Source organism: Hyla sarda, unplaced genomic scaffold (assembly GCF_029499605.1).
Source record: "Hyla sarda isolate aHylSar1 unplaced genomic scaffold, aHylSar1.hap1 scaffold_220, whole genome shotgun sequence".
In the NCBI taxonomy this organism is placed as follows: domain Eukaryota; kingdom Metazoa; phylum Chordata; class Amphibia; order Anura; family Hylidae; genus Hyla; species Hyla sarda.
Window position 1 is genome coordinate 91,809 of NW_026608873.1, and position 24,365 is coordinate 116,173.

The window sequence follows — 24,365 nt, forward strand, 5'->3', positions numbered from 1 at the left end:
ACATAACATGGGGGGGGGGGGGGGGGTCTCCTGGCTGTTCACACAGGTGTGTCATTGCTGTACATTGACCATGCATTGCTTCTGTGGTATTGCAAAGGCAAAGACAAATGCTTCCAGCCATCCATTGCACTAATGGATTGGTCATCAGCTGGCTGTCTATGTCCCGCATCAATATAGACCAAAGTACAGAGGGTTAGGCTATGCTATTGTGCACCTACCTGATGCATCAGAAGGTGCGAGGCCCTTGCTAAATTCTGTGCACAGACTTTGAGATCTATACTTTAGACTGTATCTAAACCTGCTCCAACATGGACTGACATTCTGGCCTACTTTCAGCCGATGCGACTTGTCTGTCGCTGAACAGTCGCTTTTTATGTATTCAGCACCTATGTATAATGTTGTAAAAATGCTCTAGAAGCTAAAGTCGCAGAAATGTCACACATATTTGGCCTGCAACTTTCTGTGCGACAAATTCAGACAGGAAAAATCAGTATAAATCCTTAGAAAATTATCCCCCAGTGTCTCCATCTGCTGGCGGTATTGAATAAGCATTGCTGCACTGATGGGGTATGCATTAGACGAAAAAAAAGAAGAAAAAGAAGAATAATACGCCCAGAAAAGAGGCGAAAAGGAGAAAAACGTAAAAAAACTTGAAAAAAAAGTAAGAGGAAGAGAAGGGAAAAAAAGGTGGAAATGGGTTTAAAAGTGATTTCGGCGGAGAAATATATATATATATATATATATATATATATATATATATATATATATATACGCGCACACACACACATATATATAAACGTATTCTCCGTTGAGATATTGCAGCCGCTGCTGTGTCCAGGCCCAGGAGCCTTAGCACTGTGCTGTGATGTCACTCAATACCACTGACATCACTAGGTGTAAACAACATCTCTCCTTTGCTGTGTATGTGACTATGGAGCTGTTTGGTGATGTCGTCTATTATGGCCTTCATAGAAGCAACAGGAGATTGTTGCATCCATCTAGAACCCTCAGAACTACAGTGCTATGATGTCACTCACTTCCACAGGCCTTGCAGAGTGTAAACAACAACAACCCAGCTTTGTTGTGTATGTAACCATAGGGATTTGTGATGTCACCTAGAACCTTCACAGCAGCGACAGCTTTATGAGGAGCATCAGCACTGCTCTGCCTGAGCAGAACCATCACCGCCATAGGTTGTCAAATAACCCGGATTTAACCCACACAGGTAAGTCCAATGGGGTGCAGGCATGTCCTCTATGCTTACAGCTTCCCGTGGGTGTTGGTTTGATACCGTTTGGGGACAGCCAAGGAGGCATCTGCAGGCAACAAAGGTAGGTGTGTGCTTGTGTGTGTGTTTCCTATGCAGATCCTAAGCCCAGTGTCACATGCAAGTAGGAGGAGTAAGAAGGGTTCCTGGCAAATCCGGGTTATGGATTGCATTTAAAAAGGCCCCGTGGGAGTGCAATGGGCCCCTGTCTTGCTGCTTAGCAATAATGGTATGGGTTTAGGTTCTGCTGTGTGTACTGGTGGTTGACTGCCCCCCAGCCCAGAGTGTGCATGGAAAATTGTCTGGCAGCCTCCCTGACAGCAAGCAGTGATAGTGCCCATGAAGGGGACCTTGTTGGGCCCGCCCCTTTCACGGTTATCGCTTCTCGGCCTTTTGGCTAAGATCAAGTGTAGTATCTGTTCTTATCAGTTTAATATCTGATACGTCCCCTATCTGGGGACCATATATTAAATGGATTTTTGAGAACGGGGGCCGATTTCGAAGCTTGCTTCCGTCGCCCTATGCATTGACCCGATATGGCAGTATCTTCGGGTACAGTGCACCACCCCCTTACAGGGTTAAAAAGAAAGATTCCTACTTTCATTGCTACCTGCTTGCTGGCTAGCCAGCTAGCCAGCCCTGTGGGCCTTGCTGCTGCAGCCAAAAAACAAAAGGTGGTGCTGCTGCTGCTGCTTCTGCTGCTTCTGCTTCTGCTTGTGTCTGGCCCCTGTTGGAGCGTCCAGGCACAGGACTTCTGCTGCTGCTGACTAAATGGCCTCCTTAATTGGATCATTTGAGTAGCCAGCACACCTGTGCAGGTAGGGCATGACATGATAGGCAGCTGCCTTGATAGCGGGTGGGTGCTGAATGTTCCTAATTGACAAAATAAGATTAATGCTTATGAAGAAATATAAAATCTCATCCCTTCCCCAATATCGCGCCACACCCCTACCCCTTAATTCCCTGGTTGAACTTGATGGACATATGTCTTTTTTCGACCGTACTAACTATGTAACTATGTAACATAACATGGGGGGGGGGGGGGGGGGTCTCCTGGCTGTTCACACAGGTGTGTCATTGCTGTACATTGACCATGCATTGCTTCTGTGGTATTGCAAAGGCAAAGACAAATGCTTCCAGCCATCCATTGCACTAATGGATTGGTCATCAGCTGGCTGTCTATGTCCCGCATCAATATAGACCAAAGTACAGAGGGTTAGGCTATGCTATTGTGCACCTACCTGATGCATCAGAAGGTGCGAGGCCCTTGCTAAATTCTGTGCACAGACTTTGAGATCTATACTTTAGACTGTATCTAAACCTGCTCCAACATGGACTGACATTCTGGCCTACTTTCAGCCGATGCGACTTGTCTGTCGCTGAACAGTCGCTTTTTATGTATTCAGCACCTATGTATAATGTTGTAAAAATGCTCTAGAAGCTAAAGTCGCAGAAATGTCACACATATTTGGCCTGCAACTTTCTGTGCGACAAATTCAGACAGGAAAAATCAGTATAAATCCTTAGAAAATTATCCCCCAGTGTCTCCATCTGCTGGCGGTATTGAATAAGCATTGCTGCACTGATGGGGTATGCATTAGACGAAAAAAAAGAAGAAAAAGAAGAATAATACGCCCAGAAAAGAGGCGAAAAGGAGAAAAACGTAAAAAAACGTGAAAAAAAAGTAAGAGGAAGAGAAGGGAAAAAAAGGTGGAAATGGGTTTAAAAGTGATTTCGGCGGAGAAATATATATATATATATATATATATATATAATATATATATATATATATATATATATATACGCGCACACACACACATATATATAAACGTATTCTCCGTTGAGATATTGCAGCCGCTGCTGTGTCCAGGCCCAGGAGCCTTAGCACTGTGCTGTGATGTCACTCAATACCACTGACATCACTAGGTGTAAACAACATCTCTCCTTTGCTGTGTATGTGACTATGGAGCTGTTTGGTGATGTCGTCTATTATGGCCTTCATAGAAGCAACAGGAGATTGTTGCATCCATCTAGAACCCTCAGAACTACAGTGCTATGATGTCACTCACTTCCACAGGCCTTGCAGAGTGTAAACAACAACAACCCAGCTTTGTTGTGTATGTAACCATAGGGATTTGTGATGTCACCTAGAACCTTCACAGCAGCGACAGCTTTATGAGGAGCATCAGCACTGCTCTGCCTGAGCAGAACCATCACCGCCATAGGTTGTCAAATAACCCGGATTTAACCCACACAGGTAAGTCCAATGGGGTGCAGGCATGTCCTCTATGCTTACAGCTTCCCGTGGGTGTTGGTTTGATACCGTTTGGGGACAGCCAAGGAGGCATCTGCAGGCAACAAAGGTAGGTGTGTGCTTGTGTGTGTGTTTCCTATGCAGATCCTAAGCCCAGTGTCACATGCAAGTAGGAGGAGTAAGAAGGGTTCCTGGCAAATCCGGGTTATGGATTGCATTTAAAAAGGCCCCGTGGGAGTGCAATGGGCCCCTGTCTTGCTGCTTAGCAATAATGGTATGGGTTTAGGTTCTGCTGTGTGTACTGGTGGTTGACTGCCCCCCAGCCCAGAGTGTGCATGGAAAATTGTCTGGCAGCCTCCCTGACAGCAAGCAGTGATAGTGCCCATGAAGGGGACCTTGTTGGGCCCGCCCCTTTCACGGTTATCGCTTCTCGGCCTTTTGGCTAAGATCAAGTGTAGTATCTGTTCTTATCAGTTTAATATCTGATACGTCCCCTATCTGGGGACCATATATTAAATGGATTTTTGAGAACGGGGGCCGATTTCGAAGCTTGCTTCCGTCGCCCTATGCATTGACCCGATATGGCAGTATCTTCGGGTACAGTGCACCACCCCCTTACAGGGTTAAAAAGAAAGATTCCTACTTTCATTGCTACCTGCTTGCTGGCTAGCCAGCTAGCCAGCCCTGTGGGCCTTGCTGCTGCAGCCAAAAAACAAAAGGTGGTGCTGCTGCTGCTGCTTCTGCTGCTTCTGCTTCTGCTTGTGTCTGGCCCCTGTTGGAGCGTCCAGGCACAGGACTTCTGCTGCTGCTGACTAAATGGCCTCCTTAATTGGATCATTTGAGTAGCCAGCACACCTGTGCAGGTAGGGCATGACATGATAGGCAGCTGCCTTGATAGCGGGTGGGTGCTGAATGTTCCTAATTGACAAAATAAGATTAATGCTTATGAAGAAATATAAAATCTCATCCCTTCCCCAATATCGCGCCACACCCCTACCCCTTAATTCCCTGGTTGAACTTGATGGACATATGTCTTTTTTCGACCGTACTAACTATGTAACTATGTAACATAACATGGGGGGGGGGGGGGGTCTCCTGGCTGTTCACACAGGTGTGTCATTGCTGTACATTGACCATGCATTGCTTCTGTGGTATTGCAAAGGCAAAGACAAATGCTTCCAGCCATCCATTGCACTAATGGATTGGTCATCAGCTGGCTGTCTATGTCCCGCATCAATATAGACCAAAGTACAGAGGGTTAGGCTATGCTATTGTGCACCTACCTGATGCATCAGAAGGTGCGAGGCCCTTGCTAAATTCTGTGCACAGACTTTGAGATCTATACTTTAGACTGTATCTAAACCTGCTCCAACATGGACTGACATTCTGGCCTACTTTCAGCCGATGCGACTTGTCTGTCGCTGAACAGTCGCTTTTTATGTATTCAGCACCTATGTATAATGTTGTAAAAATGCTCTAGAAGCTAAAGTCGCAGAAATGTCACACATATTTGGCCTGCAACTTTCTGTGCGACAAATTCAGACAGGAAAAATCAGTATAAATCCTTAGAAAATTATCCCCCAGTGTCTCCATCTGCTGGCGGTATTGAATAAGCATTGCTGCACTGATGGGGTATGCATTAGACGAAAAAAAAGAAGAAAAAGAAGAATAATACGCCCAGAAAAGAGGCGAAAAGGAGAAAAACGTAAAAAAACTTGAAAAAAAAGTAAGAGGAAGAGAAGGGAAAAAAAGGTGGAAATGGGTTTAAAAGTGATTTCGGCGGAGAAATATATATATATATATATATATATATATATATATACGCGCACACACACACATATATATAAACGTATTCTCCGTTGAGATATTGCAGCCGCTGCTGTGTCCAGGCCCAGGAGCCTTAGCACTGTGCTGTGATGTCACTCAATACCACTGACATCACTAGGTGTAAACAACATCTCTCCTTTGCTGTGTATGTGACTATGGAGCTGTTTGGTGATGTCGTCTATTATGGCCTTCATAGAAGCAACAGGAGATTGTTGCATCCATCTAGAACCCTCAGAACTACAGTGCTATGATGTCACTCACTTCCACAGGCCTTGCAGAGTGTAAACAACAACAACCCAGCTTTGTTGTGTATGTAACCATAGGGATTTGTGATGTCACCTAGAACCTTCACAGCAGCGACAGCTTTATGAGGAGCATCAGCACTGCTCTGCCTGAGCAGAACCATCACCGCCATAGGTTGTCAAATAACCCGGATTTAACCCACACAGGTAAGTCCAATGGGGTGCAGGCATGTCCTCTATGCTTACAGCTTCCCGTGGGTGTTGGTTTGATACCGTTTGGGGACAGCCAAGGAGGCATCTGCAGGCAACAAAGGTAGGTGTGTGCTTGTGTGTGTGTTTCCTATGCAGATCCTAAGCCCAGTGTCACATGCAAGTAGGAGGAGTAAGAAGGGTTCCTGGCAAATCCGGGTTATGGATTGCATTTAAAAAGGCCCCGTGGGAGTGCAATGGGCCCCTGTCTTGCTGCTTAGCAATAATGGTATGGGTTTAGGTTCTGCTGTGTGTACTGGTGGTTGACTGCCCCCCAGCCCAGAGTGTGCATGGAAAATTGTCTGGCAGCCTCCCTGACAGCAAGCAGTGATAGTGCCCATGAAGGGGACCTTGTTGGGCCCGCCCCTTTCACGGTTATCGCTTCTCGGCCTTTTGGCTAAGATCAAGTGTAGTATCTGTTCTTATCAGTTTAATATCTGATACGTCCCCTATCTGGGGACCATATATTAAATGGATTTTTGAGAACGGGGGCCGATTTCGAAGCTTGCTTCCGTCGCCCTATGCATTGACCCGATATGGCAGTATCTTCGGGTACAGTGCACCACCCCCTTACAGGGTTAAAAAGAAAGATTCCTACTTTCATTGCTACCTGCTTGCTGGCTAGCCAGCTAGCCAGCCCTGTGGGCCTTGCTGCTGCAGCCAAAAAACAAAAGGTGGTGCTGCTGCTGCTGCTTCTGCTGCTTCTGCTTCTGCTTGTGTCTGGCCCCTGTTGGAGCGTCCAGGCACAGGACTTCTGCTGCTGCTGACTAAATGGCCTCCTTAATTGGATCATTTGAGTAGCCAGCACACCTGTGCAGGTAGGGCATGACATGATAGGCAGCTGCCTTGATAGCGGGTGGGTGCTGAATGTTCCTAATTGACAAAATAAGATTAATGCTTATGAAGAAATATAAAATCTCATCCCTTCCCCAATATCGCGCCACACCCCTACCCCTTAATTCCCTGGTTGAACTTGATGGACATATGTCTTTTTTCGACCGTACTAACTATGTAACTATGTAACATAACATGGGGGGGGGGGGGGGGGGGGGGTCTCCTGGCTGTTCACACAGGTGTGTCATTGCTGTACATTGACCATGCATTGCTTCTGTGGTATTGCAAAGGCAAAGACAAATGCTTCCAGCCATCCATTGCACTAATGGATTGGTCATCAGCTGGCTGTCTATGTCCCGCATCAATATAGACCAAAGTACAGAGGGTTAGGCTATGCTATTGTGCACCTACCTGATGCATCAGAAGGTGCGAGGCCCTTGCTAAATTCTGTGCACAGACTTTGAGATCTATACTTTAGACTGTATCTAAACCTGCTCCAACATGGACTGACATTCTGGCCTACTTTCAGCCGATGCGACTTGTCTGTCGCTGAACAGTCGCTTTTTATGTATTCAGCACCTATGTATAATGTTGTAAAAATGCTCTAGAAGCTAAAGTCGCAGAAATGTCACACATATTTGGCCTGCAACTTTCTGTGCGACAAATTCAGACAGGAAAAATCAGTATAAATCCTTAGAAAATTATCCCCCAGTGTCTCCATCTGCTGGCGGTATTGAATAAGCATTGCTGCACTGATGGGGTATGCATTAGACGAAAAAAAAGAAGAAAAAGAAGAATAATACGCCCAGAAAAGAGGCGAAAAGGAGAAAAACGTAAAAAAACGTGAAAAAAAAGTAAGAGGAAGAGAAGGGAAAAAAAGGTGGAAATGGGTTTAAAAGTGATTTCGGCGGAGAAATATATATATATATATATATATATATATATATATATATATATACGCGCACACACACACATATATATAAACGTATTCTCCGTTGAGATATTGCAGCCGCTGCTGTGTCCAGGCCCAGGAGCCTTAGCACTGTGCTGTGATGTCACTCAATACCACTGACATCACTAGGTGTAAACAACATCTCTCCTTTGCTGTGTATGTGACTATGGAGCTGTTTGGTGATGTCGTCTATTATGGCCTTCATAGAAGCAACAGGAGATTGTTGCATCCATCTAGAACCCTCAGAACTACAGTGCTATGATGTCACTCACTTCCACAGGCCTTGCAGAGTGTAAACAACAACAACCCAGCTTTGTTGTGTATGTAACCATAGGGATTTGTGATGTCACCTAGAACCTTCACAGCAGCGACAGCTTTATGAGGAGCATCAGCACTGCTCTGCCTGAGCAGAACCATCACCGCCATAGGTTGTCAAATAACCCGGATTTAACCCACACAGGTAAGTCCAATGGGGTGCAGGCATGTCCTCTATGCTTACAGCTTCCCGTGGGTGTTGGTTTGATACCGTTTGGGGACAGCCAAGGAGGCATCTGCAGGCAACAAAGGTAGGTGTGTGCTTGTGTGTGTGTTTCCTATGCAGATCCTAAGCCCAGTGTCACATGCAAGTAGGAGGAGTAAGAAGGGTTCCTGGCAAATCCGGGTTATGGATTGCATTTAAAAAGGCCCCGTGGGAGTGCAATGGGCCCCTGTCTTGCTGCTTAGCAATAATGGTATGGGTTTAGGTTCTGCTGTGTGTACTGGTGGTTGACTGCCCCCCAGCCCAGAGTGTGCATGGAAAATTGTCTGGCAGCCTCCCTGACAGCAAGCAGTGATAGTGCCCATGAAGGGGACCTTGTTGGGCCCGCCCCTTTCACGGTTATCGCTTCTCGGCCTTTTGGCTAAGATCAAGTGTAGTATCTGTTCTTATCAGTTTAATATCTGATACGTCCCCTATCTGGGGACCATATATTAAATGGATTTTTGAGAACGGGGGCCGATTTCGAAGCTTGTTTCCGTCGCCCTATGCATTGACCCGATATGGCAGTATCTTCGGGTACAGTGCACCACCCCCTTACAGGGTTAAAAAGAAAGATTCCTACTTTCATTGCTACCTGCTTGCTGGCTAGCCAGCTAGCCAGCCCTGTGGGCCTTGCTGCTGCAGCCAAAAAACAAAAGGTGGTGCTGCTGCTGCTGCTTCTGCTGCTTCTGCTTCTGCTTGTGTCTGGCCCCTGTTGGAGCGTCCAGGCACAGGACTTCTGCTGCTGCTGACTAAATGGCCTCCTTAATTGGATCATTTGAGTAGCCAGCACACCTGTGCAGGTAGGGCATGACATGATAGGCAGCTGCCTTGATAGCGGGTGGGTGCTGAATGTTCCTAATTGACAAAATAAGATTAATGCTTATGAAGAAATATAAAATCTCATCCCTTCCCCAATATCGCGCCACACCCCTACCCCTTAATTCCCTGGTTGAACTTGATGGACATATGTCTTTTTTCGACCGTACTAACTATGTAACTATGTAACATAACATGGGGGGGGGGGGGGGGGGTCTCCTGGCTGTTCACACAGGTGTGTCATTGCTGTACATTGACCATGCATTGCTTCTGTGGTATTGCAAAGGCAAAGACAAATGCTTCCAGCCATCCATTGCACTAATGGATTGGTCATCAGCTGGCTGTCTATGTCCCGCATCAATATAGACCAAAGTACAGAGGGTTAGGCTATGCTATTGTGCACCTACCTGATGCATCAGAAGGTGCGAGGCCCTTGCTAAATTCTGTGCACAGACTTTGAGATCTATACTTTAGACTGTATCTAAACCTGCTCCAACATGGACTGACATTCTGGCCTACTTTCAGCCGATGCGACTTGTCTGTCGCTGAACAGTCGCTTTTTATGTATTCAGCACCTATGTATAATGTTGTAAAAATGCTCTAGAAGCTAAAGTCGCAGAAATGTCACACATATTTGGCCTGCAACTTTCTGTGCGACAAATTCAGACAGGAAAAATCAGTATAAATCCTTAGAAAATTATCCCCCAGTGTCTCCATCTGCTGGCGGTATTGAATAAGCATTGCTGCACTGATGGGGTATGCATTAGACGAAAAAAAAGAAGAAAAAGAAGAATAATACGCCCAGAAAAGAGGCGAAAAGGAGAAAAACGTAAAAAAACGTGAAAAAAAAGTAAGAGGAAGAGAAGGGAAAAAAAGGTGGAAATGGGTTTAAAAGTGATTTCGGCGGAGTATATATATATATATATATATATATATATATATATATATATACGCGCACACACACACATATATATAAACGTATTCTCCGTTGAGATATTGCAGCCGCTGCTGTGTCCAGGCCCAGGAGCCTTAGCACTGTGCTGTGATGTCACTCAATACCACTGACATCACTAGGTGTAAACAACATCTCTCCTTTGCTGTGTATGTGACTATGGAGCTGTTTGGTGATGTCGTCTATTATGGCCTTCATAGAAGCAACAGGAGATTGTTGCATCCATCTAGAACCCTCAGAACTACAGTGCTATGATGTCACTCACTTCCACAGGCCTTGCAGAGTGTAAACAACAACAACCCAGCTTTGTTGTGTATGTAACCATAGGGATTTGTGATGTCACCTAGAACCTTCACAGCAGCGACAGCTTTATGAGGAGCATCAGCACTGCTCTGCCTGAGCAGAACCATCACCGCCATAGGTTGTCAAATAACCCGGATTTAACCCACACAGGTAAGTCCAATGGGGTGCAGGCATGTCCTCTATGCTTACAGCTTCCCGTGGGTGTTGGTTTGATACCGTTTGGGGACAGCCAAGGAGGCATCTGCAGGCAACAAAGGTAGGTGTGTGCTTGTGTGTGTGTTTCCTATGCAGATCCTAAGCCCAGTGTCACATGCAAGTAGGAGGAGTAAGAAGGGTTCCTGGCAAATCCGGGTTATGGATTGCATTTAAAAAGGCCCCGTGGGAGTGCAATGGGCCCCTGTCTTGCTGCTTAGCAATAATGGTATGGGTTTAGGTTCTGCTGTGTGTACTGGTGGTTGACTGCCCCCCAGCCCAGAGTGTGCATGGAAAATTGTCTGGCAGCCTCCCTGACAGCAAGCAGTGATAGTGCCCATGAAGGGGACCTTGTTGGGCCCGCCCCTTTCACGGTTATCGCTTCTCGGCCTTTTGGCTAAGATCAAGTGTAGTATCTGTTCTTATCAGTTTAATATCTGATACGTCCCCTATCTGGGGACCATATATTAAATGGATTTTTGAGAACGGGGGCCGATTTCGAAGCTTGCTTCCGTCGCCCTATGCATTGACCCGATATGGCAGTATCTTCAGGTACAGTGCACCACCCCCTTACAGGGTTAAAAAGAAAGATTCCTACTTTCATTGCTACCTGCTTGCTGGCTAGCCAGCTAGCCAGCCCTGTGGGCCTTGCTGCTGCAGCCAAAAAACAAAAGGTGGTGCTGCTGCTGCTTCTGCTGCTTCTGCTTCTGCTTGTGTCTGGCCCCTGTTGGAGCGTCCAGGCACAGGACTTCTGCTGCTGCTGACTAAATGGCCTCCTTAATTGGATCATTTGAGTAGCCAGCACACCTGTGCAGGTAGGGGACATGATAGGCAGCTGCCTTGATAGCGGGTGGGTGCTGAATGTTCCTAATTGACAAAATAAGATTAATGCTTATGAAGAAATATAAAATCTCATCCCTTCCCCAATATCGCGCCACACCCCTACCCCTTAATTCCCTGGTTGAACTTGATGGACATATGTCTTTTTTCGACCGTACTAACTATGTAACTATGTAACATAACATGGGGGGGGGGGGGGGGGTCTCCTGGCTGTTCACACAGGTGTGTCATTGCTGTACATTGACCATGCATTGCTTCTGTGGTATTGCAAAGGCAAAGACAAATGCTTCCAGCCATCCATTGCACTAATGGATTGGTCATCAGCTGGCTGTCTATGTCCCGCATCAATATAGACCAAAGTACAGAGGGTTAGGCTATGCTATTGTGCACCTACCTGATGCATCAGAAGGTGCGAGGCCCTTGCTAAATTCTGTGCACAGACTTTGAGATCTATACTTTAGACTGTATCTAAACCTGCTCCAACATGGACTGACATTCTGGCCTACTTTCAGCCGATGCGACTTGTCTGTCGCTGAACAGTCGCTTTTTATGTATTCAGCACCTATGTATAATGTTGTAAAAATGCTCTAGAAGCTAAAGTCGCAGAAATGTCACACATATTTGGCCTGCAACTTTCTGTGCGACAAATTCAGACAGGAAAAATCAGTATAAATCCTTAGAAAATTATCCCCCAGTGTCTCCATCTGCTGGCGGTATTGAATAAGCATTGCTGCACTGATGGGGTATGCATTAGACGAAAAAAAAGAAGAAAAAGAAGAATAATACGCCCAGAAAAGAGGCGAAAAGGAGAAAAACGTAAAAAAACGTGAAAAAAAAGTAAGAGGAAGAGAAGGGAAAAAAAGGTGGAAATGGGTTTAAAAGTGATTTCGGCGGAGAAATATATATATATATATATATATATATATATATATATATATATATATATACGCGCACACACACACATATATATAAACGTATTCTCCGTTGAGATATTGCAGCCGCTGCTGTGTCCAGGCCCAGGAGCCTTAGCACTGTGCTGTGATGTCACTCAATACCACTGACATCACTAGGTGTAAACAACATCTCTCCTTTGCTGTGTATGTGACTATGGAGCTGTTTGGTGATGTCGTCTATTATGGCCTTCATAGAAGCAACAGGAGATTGTTGCATCCATCTAGAACCCTCAGAACTACAGTGCTATGATGTCACTCACTTCCACAGGCCTTGCAGAGTGTAAACAACAACAACCCAGCTTTGTTGTGTATGTAACCATAGGGATTTGTGATGTCACCTAGAACCTTCACAGCAGCGACAGCTTTATGAGGAGCATCAGCACTGCTCTGCCTGAGCAGAACCATCACCGCCATAGGTTGTCAAATAACCCGGATTTAACCCACACAGGTAAGTCCAATGGGGTGCAGGCATGTCCTCTATGCTTACAGCTTCCCGTGGGTGTTGGTTTGATACCGTTTGGGGACAGCCAAGGAGGCATCTGCAGGCAACAAAGGTAGGTGTGTGCTTGTGTGTGTGTTTCCTATGCAGATCCTAAGCCCAGTGTCACATGCAAGTAGGAGGAGTAAGAAGGGTTCCTGGCAAATCCGGGTTATGGATTGCATTTAAAAAGGCCCCGTGGGAGTGCAATGGGCCCCTGTCTTGCTGCTTAGCAATAATGGTATGGGTTTAGGTTCTGCTGTGTGTACTGGTGGTTGACTGCCCCCCAGCCCAGAGTGTGCATGGAAAATTGTCTGGCAGCCTCCCTGACAGCAAGCAGTGATAGTGCCCATGAAGGGGACCTTGTTGGGCCCGCCCCTTTCACGGTTATCGCTTCTCGGCCTTTTGGCTAAGATCAAGTGTAGTATCTGTTCTTATCAGTTTAATATCTGATACGTCCCCTATCTGGGGACCATATATTAAATGGATTTTTGAGAACGGGGGCCGATTTCGAAGCTTGCTTCCGTCGCCCTATGCATTGACCCGATATGGCAGTATCTTCGGGTACAGTGCACCACCCCCTTACAGGGTTAAAAAGAAAGATTCCTACTTTCATTGCTACCTGCTTGCTGGCTAGCCAGCTAGCCAGCCCTGTGGGCCTTGCTGCTGCAGCCAAAAAACAAAAGGTGGTGCTGCTGCTGCTGCTTCTGCTGCTTCTGCTTCTGCTTGTGTCTGGCCCCTGTTGGAGCGTCCAGGCACAGGACTTCTGCTGCTGCTGACTAAATGGCCTCCTTAATTGGATCATTTGAGTAGCCAGCACACCTGTGCAGGTAGGGCATGACATGATAGGCAGCTGCCTTGATAGCGGGTGGGTGCTGAATGTTCCTAATTGACAAAATAAGATTAATGCTTATGAAGAAATATAAAATCTCATCCCTTCCCCAATATCGCGCCACACCCCTACCCCTTAATTCCCTGGTTGAACTTGATGGACATATGTCTTTTTTCGACCGTACTAACTATGTAACTATGTAACATAACATGGGGGGGGGGGGGTCTCCTGGCTGTTCACACAGGTGTGTCATTGCTGTACATTGACCATGCATTGCTTCTGTGGTATTGCAAAGGCAAAGACAAATGCTTCCAGCCATCCATTGCACTAATGGATTGGTCATCAGCTGGCTGTCTATGTCCCGCATCAATATAGACCAAAGTACAGAGGGTTAGGCTATGCTATTGTGCACCTACCTGATGCATCAGAAGGTGCGAGGCCCTTGCTAAATTCTGTGCACAGACTTTGAGATCTATACTTTAGACTGTATCTAAACCTGCTCCAACATGGACTGACATTCTGGCCTACTTTCAGCCGATGCGACTTGTCTGTCGCTGAACAGTCGCTTTTTATGTATTCAGCACCTATGTATAATGTTGTAAAAATGCTCTAGAAGCTAAAGTCGCAGAAATGTCACACATATTTGGCCTGCAACTTTCTGTGCGACAAATTCAGACAGGAAAAATCAGTATAAATCCTTAGAAAATTATCCCCCAGTGTCTCCATCTGCTGGCGGTATTGAATAAGCATTGCTGCACTGATGGGGTATGCATTAGACGAAAAAAAAGAAGAAAAAGAAGAATAATACGCCCAGAAAAGAGGCGAAAAGGAGAAAAACGTAAAAAAACGTGAAAAAAAAGTAAGAGGAAGAGAAGGGAAAAAAAGGTGGAAATGGGTTTAAAAGTGATTTCGGCGGAGAAATATATATATATATATATATATATATATATATATATATATATATATATATATACGCGCACACACACACATATATATAAACGTATTCTCCGTTGAGATATTGCAGCCGCTGCTGTGTCCAGGCCCAGGAGCCTTAGCACTGTGCTGTGATGTCACTCAATACCACTGACATCACTAGGTGTAAACAACATCTCTCCTTTGCTGTGTATGTGACTATGGAGCTGTTTGGTGATGTCGTCTATTATGGCCTTCATAGAAGCAACAGGAGATTGTTGCATCCATCTAGAACCCTCAGAACTACAGTGCTATGATGTCACTCACTTCCACAGGCCTTGCAGAGTGTAAACAACAACAACCCAGCTTTGTTGTGTATGTAACCATAGGGATTTGTGATGTCACCTAGAACCTTCACAGCAGCGACAGCTTTATGAGGAGCATCAGCACTGCTCTGCCTGAGCAGAACCATCACCGCCATAGGTTGTCAAATAACCCGGATTTAACCCACACAGGTAAGTCCAATGGGGTGCAGGCATGTCCTCTATGCTTACAGCTTCCCGTGGGTGTTGGTTTGATACCGTTTGGGGACAGCCAAGGAGGCATCTGCAGGCAACAAAGGTAGGTGTGTGCTTGTGTGTGTGTTTCCTATGCAGATCCTAAGCCCAGTGTCACATGCAAGTAGGAGGAGTAAGAAGGGTTCCTGGCAAATCCGGGTTATGGATTGCATTTAAAAAGGCCCCGTGGGAGTGCAATGGGCCCCTGTCTTGCTGCTTAGCAATAATGGTATGGGTTTAGGTTCTGCTGTGTGTACTGATGGTTGACTGCCCCCCAGCCCAGAGTGTGCATGGAAAATTGTCTGGCAGCCTCCCTGACAGCAAGCAGTGATAGTGCCCATGAAGGGGACCTTGTTGGGCCCGCCCCTTTCACGGTTATCGCTTCTCGGCCTTTTGGCTAAGATCAAGTGTAGTATCTGTTCTTATCAGTTTAATATCTGATACGTCCCCTATCTGGGGACCATATATTAAATGGATTTTTGAGAACGGGGGCCGATTTCGAAGCTTGCTTCCGTCGCCCTATGCATTGACCCGATATGGCAGTATCTTCGGGTACAGTGCACCACCCCCTTACAGGGTTAAAAAGAAAGATTCCTACTTTCATTGCTACCTGCTTGCTGGCTAGCCAGCTAGCCAGCCCTGTGGGCCTTGCTGCTGCAGCCAAAAAACAAAAGGTGGTGCTGCTGCTGCTGCTTCTGCTGCTTCTGCTTCTGCTTGTGTCTGGCCCCTGTTGGAGCGTCCAGGCACAGGACTTCTGCTGCTGCTGACTAAATGGCCTCCTTAATTGGATCATTTGAGTAGCCAGCACACCTGTGCAGGTAGGGCATGACATGATAGGCAGCTGCCTTGATAGCGGGTGGGTGCTGAATGTTCCTAATTGACAAAATAAGATTAATGCTTATGAAGAAATATAAAATCTCATCCCTTCCCCAATATCGCGCCACACCCCTACCCCTTAATTCCCTGGTTGAACTTGATGGACATATGTCTTTTTTCGACCGTACTAACTATGTAACTATGTAACATAACATGGGGGGGGGGGGGGGGTCTCCTGGCTGTTCACACAGGTGTGTCATTGCTGTACATTGACCATGCATTGCTTCTGTGGTATTGCAAAGGCAAAGACAAATGCTTCCAGCCATCCATTGCACTAATGGATTGGTCATCAGCTGGCTGTCTATGTCCCGCATCAATATAGACCAAAGTACAGAGGGTTAGGCTATGCTATTGTGCACCTACCTGATGCATCAGAAGGTGCGAGGCCCTTGCTAAATTCTGTGCACAGACTTTGAGATCTATACTTTAGACTGTATCTAAACCTGCTCCAACATGGACTGACATTCTGGCCTACTTTCAGCCGATGCGACTTGTCTGTCGCTGAACAGTCGCTTTTTATGTATTCAGCACCTATGTATAATGTTGTAAAAATGCTCTAGAAGCTAAAGTCGCAGAAATGTCACACATATTTGGCCTGCAACTTTCTGTGCGACAAATTCAGACAGGAAAAATCAGTATAAATCCTTAGAAAATTATCCCCCAGTGTCTCCATCTGCTGGCGGTATTGAATAAGCATTGCTGCACTGATGGGGTATGCATTAGACGAAAAAAAAGAAGAAAAAGAAGAATAATACGCCCAGAAAAGAGGCGAAAAGGAGAAAAACGTAAAAAAACGTGAAAAAAAAGTAAGAGGAAGAGAAGGGAAAAAAAGGTGGAAATGGGTTTAAAAGTGATTTCGGCGGAGAAATATATATATATATATATATATATATATATATATATATATATATATATACGCGCACACACACACATATATATAAACGTATTCTCCGTTGAGATATTGCAGCCGCTGCTGTGTCCAGGCCCAGGAGCCTTAGCACTGTGCTGTGATGTCACTCAATACCACTGACATCACTAGGTGTAAACAACATCTCTCCTTTGCTGTGTATGTGACTATGGAGCTGTTTGGTGATGTCGTCTATTATGGCCTTCATAGAAGCAACAGGAGATTGTTGCATCCATCTAGAACCCTCAGAACTACAGTGCTATGATGTCACTCACTTCCACAGGCCTTGCAGAGTGTAAACAACAACAACCCAGCTTTGTTGTGTATGTAACCATAGGGATTTGTGATGTCACCTAGAACCTTCACAGCAGCGACAGCTTTATGAGGAGCATCAGCACTGCTCTGCCTGAGCAGAACCATCACCGCCATAGGTTGTCAAATAACCCGGATTTAACCCACACAGGTAAGTCCAATGGGGTGCAGGCATGTCCTCTATGCTTACAGCTTCCCGTGGGTGTTGGTTTGATACCGTTTGGGGACAGCCAAGGAGGCATCTGCAGGCAACAAAGGTAGGTGTGTGCTTGTGTGTGTGTTTCCTATGCAGATCCTAAGCCCAGTGTCACATGCAAGTAGGAGGAGTAAGAAGGGTTCCTGGCAAATCCGGGTTATGGATTGCATTTAAAAAGGCCCCGTGGGAGTGCAATGGGCCCCTGTCTTGCTGCTTAGCAATAATGGTATGGGTTTAGGTTCTGCTGTGTGTACTGGTGGTTGACTGCCCCCCAGCCCAGAGTGTGCATGGAAAATTGTCTGGCAGCCTCCCTGACAGCAAGCAGTGATAGTGCCCATGAAGGGGACCTTGTTGGGCCCGCCCCTTTCACGGTTATCGCTTCTCGGCCTTTTGGCTAAGATCAAGTGTAGTATCTGTTCTTATCAGTTTAATATCTGATACGTCCCCTATCTGGGGACCATATATTAAATGGATTTTTGAGAACGGGGGCCGATTTCGAAGCTTGCTTCCGTCGCCCTATGCATTGACCCGATATGGCAGTATCTTCGGGTACAGTGCACCACCCCCTTACAGGGTTAAAAAGAAAGATTCCTACTTTCATTGCTACCTGCTTGCTGGCTAGCCAGCTAGCCAGCCCTGTGGGCCTTGCTGCTGCAGCCAAAAAACAAAAGGTGGTGCTGCTGCTGCTGCTTCTGCTGCTTCTGCTTCTGCTTGTGTCTGGCCCCTGTTGGAGCGTCCAGGCACAGGACTTCTGCTGCTGCTGACTAAATGGCCTCCTTAATTGGATCATTTGAGTAGCCAGCACACCTGTGCAGGTAGGGCATGACATGATAGGCAGCTGCCTTGATAGCGGGTGGGTGCTGAATGTTCCTAATTGACAAAATAAGATTAATGCTTATGAAGAAATATAAAATCTCATCCCTTCCCCAATATCGCGCCACACCCCTACCCCTTAATTCCCTGGTTGAACTTGATGGACATATGTCTTTTTTCGACCGTACTAACTATGTAACTATGTAACATAACATGGGGGGGGGGGGGGGGGTCTCCTGGCTGTTCACACAGGTGTGTCATTGCTGTACATTGACCATGCATTGCTTCTGTGGTATTGCAAAGGCAAAGACAAATGCTTCCAGCCATCCATTGCACTAATGGATTGGTCATCAGCTGGCTGTCTATGTCCCGCATCAATATAGACCAAAGTACAGAGGGTTAGGCTATGCTATTGTGCACCTACCTGATGCATCAGAAGGTGCGAGGCCCTTGCTAAATTCTGTGCACAGACTTTGAGATCTATACTTTAGACTGTATCTAAACCTGCTCCAACATGGACTGACATTCTGGCCTACTTTCAGCCGATGCGACTTGTCTGTCGCTGAACAGTCGCTTTTTATGTATTCAGCACCTATGTATAATGTTGTAAAAATGCTCTAGAAGCTAAAGTCGCAGAAATGTCACACATATTTGGCCTGCAACTTTCTGTGCGACAAATTCAGACAGGAAAAATCAGTATAAATCCTTAGAAAATTATCCCCCAGTGTCTCCATCTGCTGGCGGTATTGAATAAGCATTGCTGCACTGATGGGGTATGCATTAGACGAAAAAAAAGAAGAAAAAGAAGAATAATACGCCCAGAAAAGAGGCGAAAAGGAGAAAAACGTAAAAAAACGTGAAAAAAAAGTAAGAGGAAGAGAAGGGAAAAAAAGGTGGAAATGGGTTTAAAAGTGATTTCGGCGGAGAAATATATATATATATATATATATATATATATATATATATATATATATACGCGCACACACACACATATATATAAACGTATTCTCCGTTGAGATATTGCAGCCGCTGCTGTGTCCAGGCCCAGGAGCCTTAGCACTGTGCTGTGATGTCACTCAATACCACTGACATCACTAGGTGTAAACAACATCTCTCCTTTGCTGTGTATGTGACTATGGAGCTGTTTGGTGATGTCGTCTATTATGGCCTTCATAGAAGCAACAGGAGATTGTTGCATCCATCTAGAACCCTCAGAACTACAGTGCTATGATGTCACTCACTTCCACAGGCCTTGCAGAGTGTAAACAACAACAACCCAGCTTTGTTGTGTATGTAACCATAGGGATTTGTGATGTCACCTAGAACCTTCACAGCAGCGACAGCTTTATGAGGAGCATCAGCACTGCTCTGCCTGAGCAGAACCATCACCGCCATAGGTTGTCAAATAACCCGGATTTAACCCACACAGGTAAGTCCAATGGGGTGCAGGCATGTCCTCTATGCTTACAGCTTCCCGTGGGTGTTGGTTTGATACCGTTTGGGGACAGCCAAGGAGGCATCTGCAGGCAACAAAGGTAGGTGTGTGCTTGTGTGTGTGTTTCCTATGCAGATCCTAAGCCCAGTGTCACATGCAAGTAGGAGGAGTAAGAAGGGTTCCTGGCAAATCCGGGTTATGGATTGCATTTAAAAAGGCCCCGTGGGAGTGCAATGGGCCCCTGTCTTGCTGCTTAGCAATAATGGTATGGGTTTAGGTTCTGCTGTGTGTACTGGTGGTTGACTGCCCCCCAGCCCAGAGTGTGCATGGAAAATTGTCTGGCAGCCTCCCTGACAGCAAGCAGTGATAGTGCCCATGAAGGGGACCTTGTTGGGCCCGCCCCTTTCACGGTTATCGCTTCTCGGCCTTTTGGCTAAGATCAAGTGTAGTATCTGTTCTTATCAGTTTAATATCTGATACGTCCCCTATCTGGGGACCATATATTAAATGGATTTTTGAGAACGGGGGCCGATTTCGAAGCTTGCTTCCGTCGCCCTATGCATTGACCCGATATGGCAGTATCTTCGGGTACAGTGCACCACCCCCTTACAGGGTTAAAAAGAAAGATTCCTACTTTCATTGCTACCTGCTTGCTGGCTAGCCAGCTAGCCAGCCCTGTGGGCCTTGCTGCTGCAGCCAAAAAACAAAAGGTGGTGCTGCTGCTGCTGCTTCTGCTGCTTCTGCTTCTGCTTGTGTCTGGCCCCTGTTGGAGCGTCCAGGCACAGGACTTCTGCTGCTGCTGACTAAATGGCCTCCTTAATTGGATCATTTGAGTAGCCAGCACACCTGTGCAGGTAGGGCATGACATGATAGGCAGCTGCCTTGATAGCGGGTGGGTGCTGAATGTTCCTAATTGACAAAATAAGATTAATGCTTATGAAGAAATATAAAATCTCATCCCTTCCCCAATATCGCGCCACACCCCTACCCCTTAATTCCCTGGTTGAACTTGATGGACATATGTCTTTTTTCGACCGTACTAACTATGTAACTATGTAACATAACATGGGGGGGGGGGGGGGGGGGTCTCCTGGCTGTTCACACAGGTGTGTCATTGCTGTACATTGACCATGCATTGCTTCTGTGGTATTGCAAAGGCAAAGACAAATGCTTCCAGCCATCCATTGCACTAATGGATTGGTCATCAGCTGGCTGTCTATGTCCCGCATCAATATAGACCAAAGTACAGAGGGTTAGGCTATGCTATTGTGCACCTACCTGATGCATCAGAAGGTGCGAGGCCCTTGCTAAATTCTGTGCACAGACTTTGAGATCTATACTTTAGACTGTATCTAAACCTGCTCCAACATGGACTGACATTCTGGCCTACTTTCAGCCGATGCGACTTGTCTGTCGCTGAACAGTCGCTTTTTATGTATTCAGCACCTATGTATAATGTTGTAAAAATGCTCTAGAAGCTAAAGTCGCAGAAATGTCACACATATTTGGCCTGCAACTTTCTGTGCGACAAATTCAGACAGGAAAAATCAGTATAAATCCTTAGAAAATTATCCCCCAGTGTCTCCATCTGCTGGCGGTATTGAACAAGCATTGCTGCACTGATGGGGTATGCATTAGACGAAAAAAAAGAAGAAAAAGAAGAATAATACGCCCAGAAAAGAGGCGAAAAGGAGAAAAACGTAAAAAAACGTGAAAAAAAAGTAAGAGGAAGAGAAGGGAAAAAAAGGTGGAAATGGGTTTAAAAGTGATTTCGGCGGAGAATATATATATATATATATATATATATATATATATATATATATATACGCGCACACACACACATATATATAAACGTATTCTCCGTTGAGATATTGCAGCCGCTGCTGTGTCCAGGCCCAGGAGCCTTAGCACTGTGCTGTGATGTCACTCAATACCACTGACATCACTAGGTGTAAACAACATCTCTCCTTTGCTGTGTATGTGACTATGGAGCTGTTTGGTGATGTCGTCTATTATGGCCTTCATAGAAGCAACAGGAGATTGTTGCATCCATCTAGAACCCTCAGAACTACAGTGCTATGATGTCACTCACTTCCACAGGCCTTGCAGAGTGTAAACAACAACAACCCAGCTTTGTTGTGTATGTAACCATAGGGATTTGTGATGTCACCTAGAACCTTCACAGCAGCGACAGCTTTATGAGGAGCATCAGCACTGCTCTGCCTGAGCAGAACCATCACCGCCATAGGTTGTCAAATAACCCGGATTTAACCCACACAGGTAAGTCCAATGGGGTGCAGGCATGTCCTCTATGCTTACAGCTTCCCGTGGGTGTTGGTTTGATACCGTTTGGGGACAGCCAAGGAGGCATCTGCAGGCAACAAAGGTAGGTGTGTGCTTGTGTGTGTGTTTCCTATGCAGATCCTAAGCCCAGTGTCACATGCAAGTAGGAGGAGTAAGAAGGGTTCCTGGCAAATCCGGGTTATGGATTGCATTTAAAAAGGCCCCGTGGGAGTGCAATGGGCCCCTGTCTTGCTGCTTAGCAATAATGGTATGGGTTTAGGTTCTGCTGTGTGTACTGGTGGTTGACTGCCCCCCAGCCCAGAGTGTGCATGGAAAATTGTCTGGCAGCCTCCCTGACAGCAAGCAGTGATAGTGCCCATGAAGGGGACCTTGTTGGGCCCGCCCCTTTCACGGTTATCGCTTCTCGGCCTTTTGGCTAAGATCAAGTGTAGTATCTGTTCTTATCAGTTTAATATCTGATACGTCCCCTATCTGGGGACCATATATTAAATGGATTTTTGAGAACGGGGGCCGATTTCGAAGCTTGCTTCCGTCGCCCTATGCATTGACCCGATATGGCAGTATCTTCGGGTACAGTGCACCACCCCCTTACAGGGTTAAAAAGAAAGATTCCTACTTTCATTGCTACCTGCTTGCTGGCTAGCCAGCTAGCCAGCCCTGTGGGCCTTGCTGCTGCAGCCAAAAAACAAAAGGTGGTGCTGCTGCTGCTGCTTCTGCTGCTTCTGCTTCTGCTTGTGTCTGGCCCCTGTTGGAGCGTCCAGGCACAGGACTTCTGCTGCTGCTGACTAAATGGCCTCCTTAATTGGATCATTTGAGTAGCCAGCACACCTGTGCAGGTAGGGCATGACATGATAGGCAGCTGCCTTGATAGCGGGTGGGTGCTGAATGTTCCTAATTGACAAAATAAGATTAATGCTTATGAAGAAATATAAAATCTCATCCCTTCCCCAATATCGCGCCACACCCCTACCCCTTAATTCCCTGGTTGAACTTGATGGACATATGTCTTTTTTCGACCGTACTAACTATGTAACTATGTAACATAACATGGGGGGGGGGGGGGGGGTCTCCTGGCTGTTCACACAGGTGTGTCATTGCTGTACATTGACCATGCATTGCTTCTGTGGTATTGCAAAGGCAAAGACAAATGCTTCCAGCCATCCATTGCACTAATGGATTGGTCATCAGCTGGCTGTCTATGTCCCGCATCAATATAGACCAAAGTACAGAGGGTTAGGCTATGCTATTGTGCACCTACCTGATGCATCAGAAGGTGCGAGGCCCTTGCTAAATTCTGTGCACAGACTTTGAGATCTATACTTTAGACTGTATCTAAACCTGCTCCAACATGGACTGACATTCTGGCCTACTTTCAGCCGATGCGACTTGTCTGTCGCTGAACAGTCGCTTTTTATGTATTCAGCACCTATGTATAATGTTGTAAAAATGCTCTAGAAGCTAAAGTCGCAGAAATGTCACACATATTTGGCCTGCAACTTTCTGTGCGACAAATTCAGACAGGAAAAATCAGTATAAATCCTTAGAAAATTATCCCCCAGTGTCTCCATCTGCTGGCGGTATTGAATAAGCATTGCTGCACTGATGGGGTATGCATTAGACGAAAAAAAAGAAGAAAAAGAAGAATAATACGCCCAGAAAAGAGGCGAAAAGGAGAAAAACGTAAAAAAACGTGAAAAAAAAGTAAGAGGAAGAGAAGGGAAAAAAAGGTGGAAATGGGTTTAAAAGTGATTTCGGCGGAGAAATATATATATATATATATATATATATATATATATATATATATATATACGCGCACACACACACATATATATAAACGTATTCTCCGTTGAGATATTGCAGCCGCTGCTGTGTCCAGGCCCAGGAGCCTTAGCACTGTGCTGTGATGTCACTCAATACCACTGACATCACTAGGTGTAAACAACATCTCTCCTTTGCTGTGTATGTGACTATGGAGCTGTTTGGTGATGTCGTCTATTATGGCCTTCATAGAAGCAACAGGAGATTGTTGCATCCATCTAGAACCCTCAGAACTACAGTGCTATGATGTCACTCACTTCCACAGGCCTTGCAGAGTGTAAACAACAACAACCCAGCTTTGTTGTGTATGTAACCATAGGGATTTGTGATGTCACCTAGAACCTTCACAGCAGCGACAGCTTTATGAGGAGCATCAGCACTGCTCTGCCTGAGCAGAACCATCACCGCCATAGGTTGTCAAATAACCCGGATTTAACCCACACAGGTAAGTCCAATGGGGTGCAGGCATGTCCTCTATGCTTACAGCTTCCCGTGGGTGTTGGTTTGATACCGTTTGGGGACAGCCAAGGAGGCATCTGCAGGCAACAAAGGTAGGTGTGTGCTTGTGTGTGTGTTTCCTATGCAGATCCTAAGCCCAGTGTCACATGCAAGTAGGAGGAGTAAGAAGGGTTCAAGAAGGGTTCCTGGCAAATCCGGGTTATGGATTGCATTTAAAAAGGCCCCGTGGGAGTGCAATGGGCCCCTGTCTTGCTGCTTAGCAATA

General features: G+C 45.9%; 10 non-coding genes across 10 annotated transcripts; all 10 read left to right on the forward strand.

Annotated features, from left to right (window-relative positions):
• Positions 1–1,644: 1,644 nt before the first annotated feature.
• On the forward strand, positions 1,645–1,835 carry LOC130320524 (U2 spliceosomal RNA). The gene has a single exon (XR_008866402.1). It is a non-coding gene; the product is annotated as a U2 spliceosomal RNA (small nuclear RNA).
• A 2,108-nt stretch (positions 1,836–3,943) lies between these two features.
• LOC130320525 (U2 spliceosomal RNA) lies at positions 3,944–4,134 on the forward strand. Its single transcript, XR_008866403.1, has one exon. It is a non-coding gene; the product is annotated as a U2 spliceosomal RNA (small nuclear RNA).
• Positions 4,135–6,216: 2,082 nt separating this feature from the next.
• On the forward strand, positions 6,217–6,407 carry LOC130320526 (U2 spliceosomal RNA). The gene has a single exon (XR_008866404.1). It is a non-coding gene; the product is annotated as a U2 spliceosomal RNA (small nuclear RNA).
• A 2,097-nt stretch (positions 6,408–8,504) lies between these two features.
• Positions 8,505–8,695, forward strand: LOC130320481 (U2 spliceosomal RNA). Its single transcript, XR_008866371.1, has one exon. It is a non-coding gene; the product is annotated as a U2 spliceosomal RNA (small nuclear RNA).
• A 2,090-nt stretch (positions 8,696–10,785) lies between these two features.
• On the forward strand, positions 10,786–10,976 carry LOC130320478 (U2 spliceosomal RNA). The gene has a single exon (XR_008866368.1). It is a non-coding gene; the product is annotated as a U2 spliceosomal RNA (small nuclear RNA).
• Positions 10,977–13,068: 2,092 nt separating this feature from the next.
• On the forward strand, positions 13,069–13,259 carry LOC130320528 (U2 spliceosomal RNA). The gene has a single exon (XR_008866405.1). It is a non-coding gene; the product is annotated as a U2 spliceosomal RNA (small nuclear RNA).
• A 2,098-nt stretch (positions 13,260–15,357) lies between these two features.
• LOC130320530 (U2 spliceosomal RNA) lies at positions 15,358–15,548 on the forward strand. The gene has a single exon (XR_008866407.1). It is a non-coding gene; the product is annotated as a U2 spliceosomal RNA (small nuclear RNA).
• A 2,097-nt stretch (positions 15,549–17,645) lies between these two features.
• On the forward strand, positions 17,646–17,836 carry LOC130320531 (U2 spliceosomal RNA). Its single transcript, XR_008866408.1, has one exon. It is a non-coding gene; the product is annotated as a U2 spliceosomal RNA (small nuclear RNA).
• A 2,096-nt stretch (positions 17,837–19,932) lies between these two features.
• LOC130320532 (U2 spliceosomal RNA) lies at positions 19,933–20,123 on the forward strand. The gene has a single exon (XR_008866409.1). It is a non-coding gene; the product is annotated as a U2 spliceosomal RNA (small nuclear RNA).
• Positions 20,124–22,218: 2,095 nt separating this feature from the next.
• Positions 22,219–22,409, forward strand: LOC130320533 (U2 spliceosomal RNA). The gene has a single exon (XR_008866410.1). It is a non-coding gene; the product is annotated as a U2 spliceosomal RNA (small nuclear RNA).
• The last annotated feature ends 1,956 nt before the right edge of the window (positions 22,410–24,365 follow it).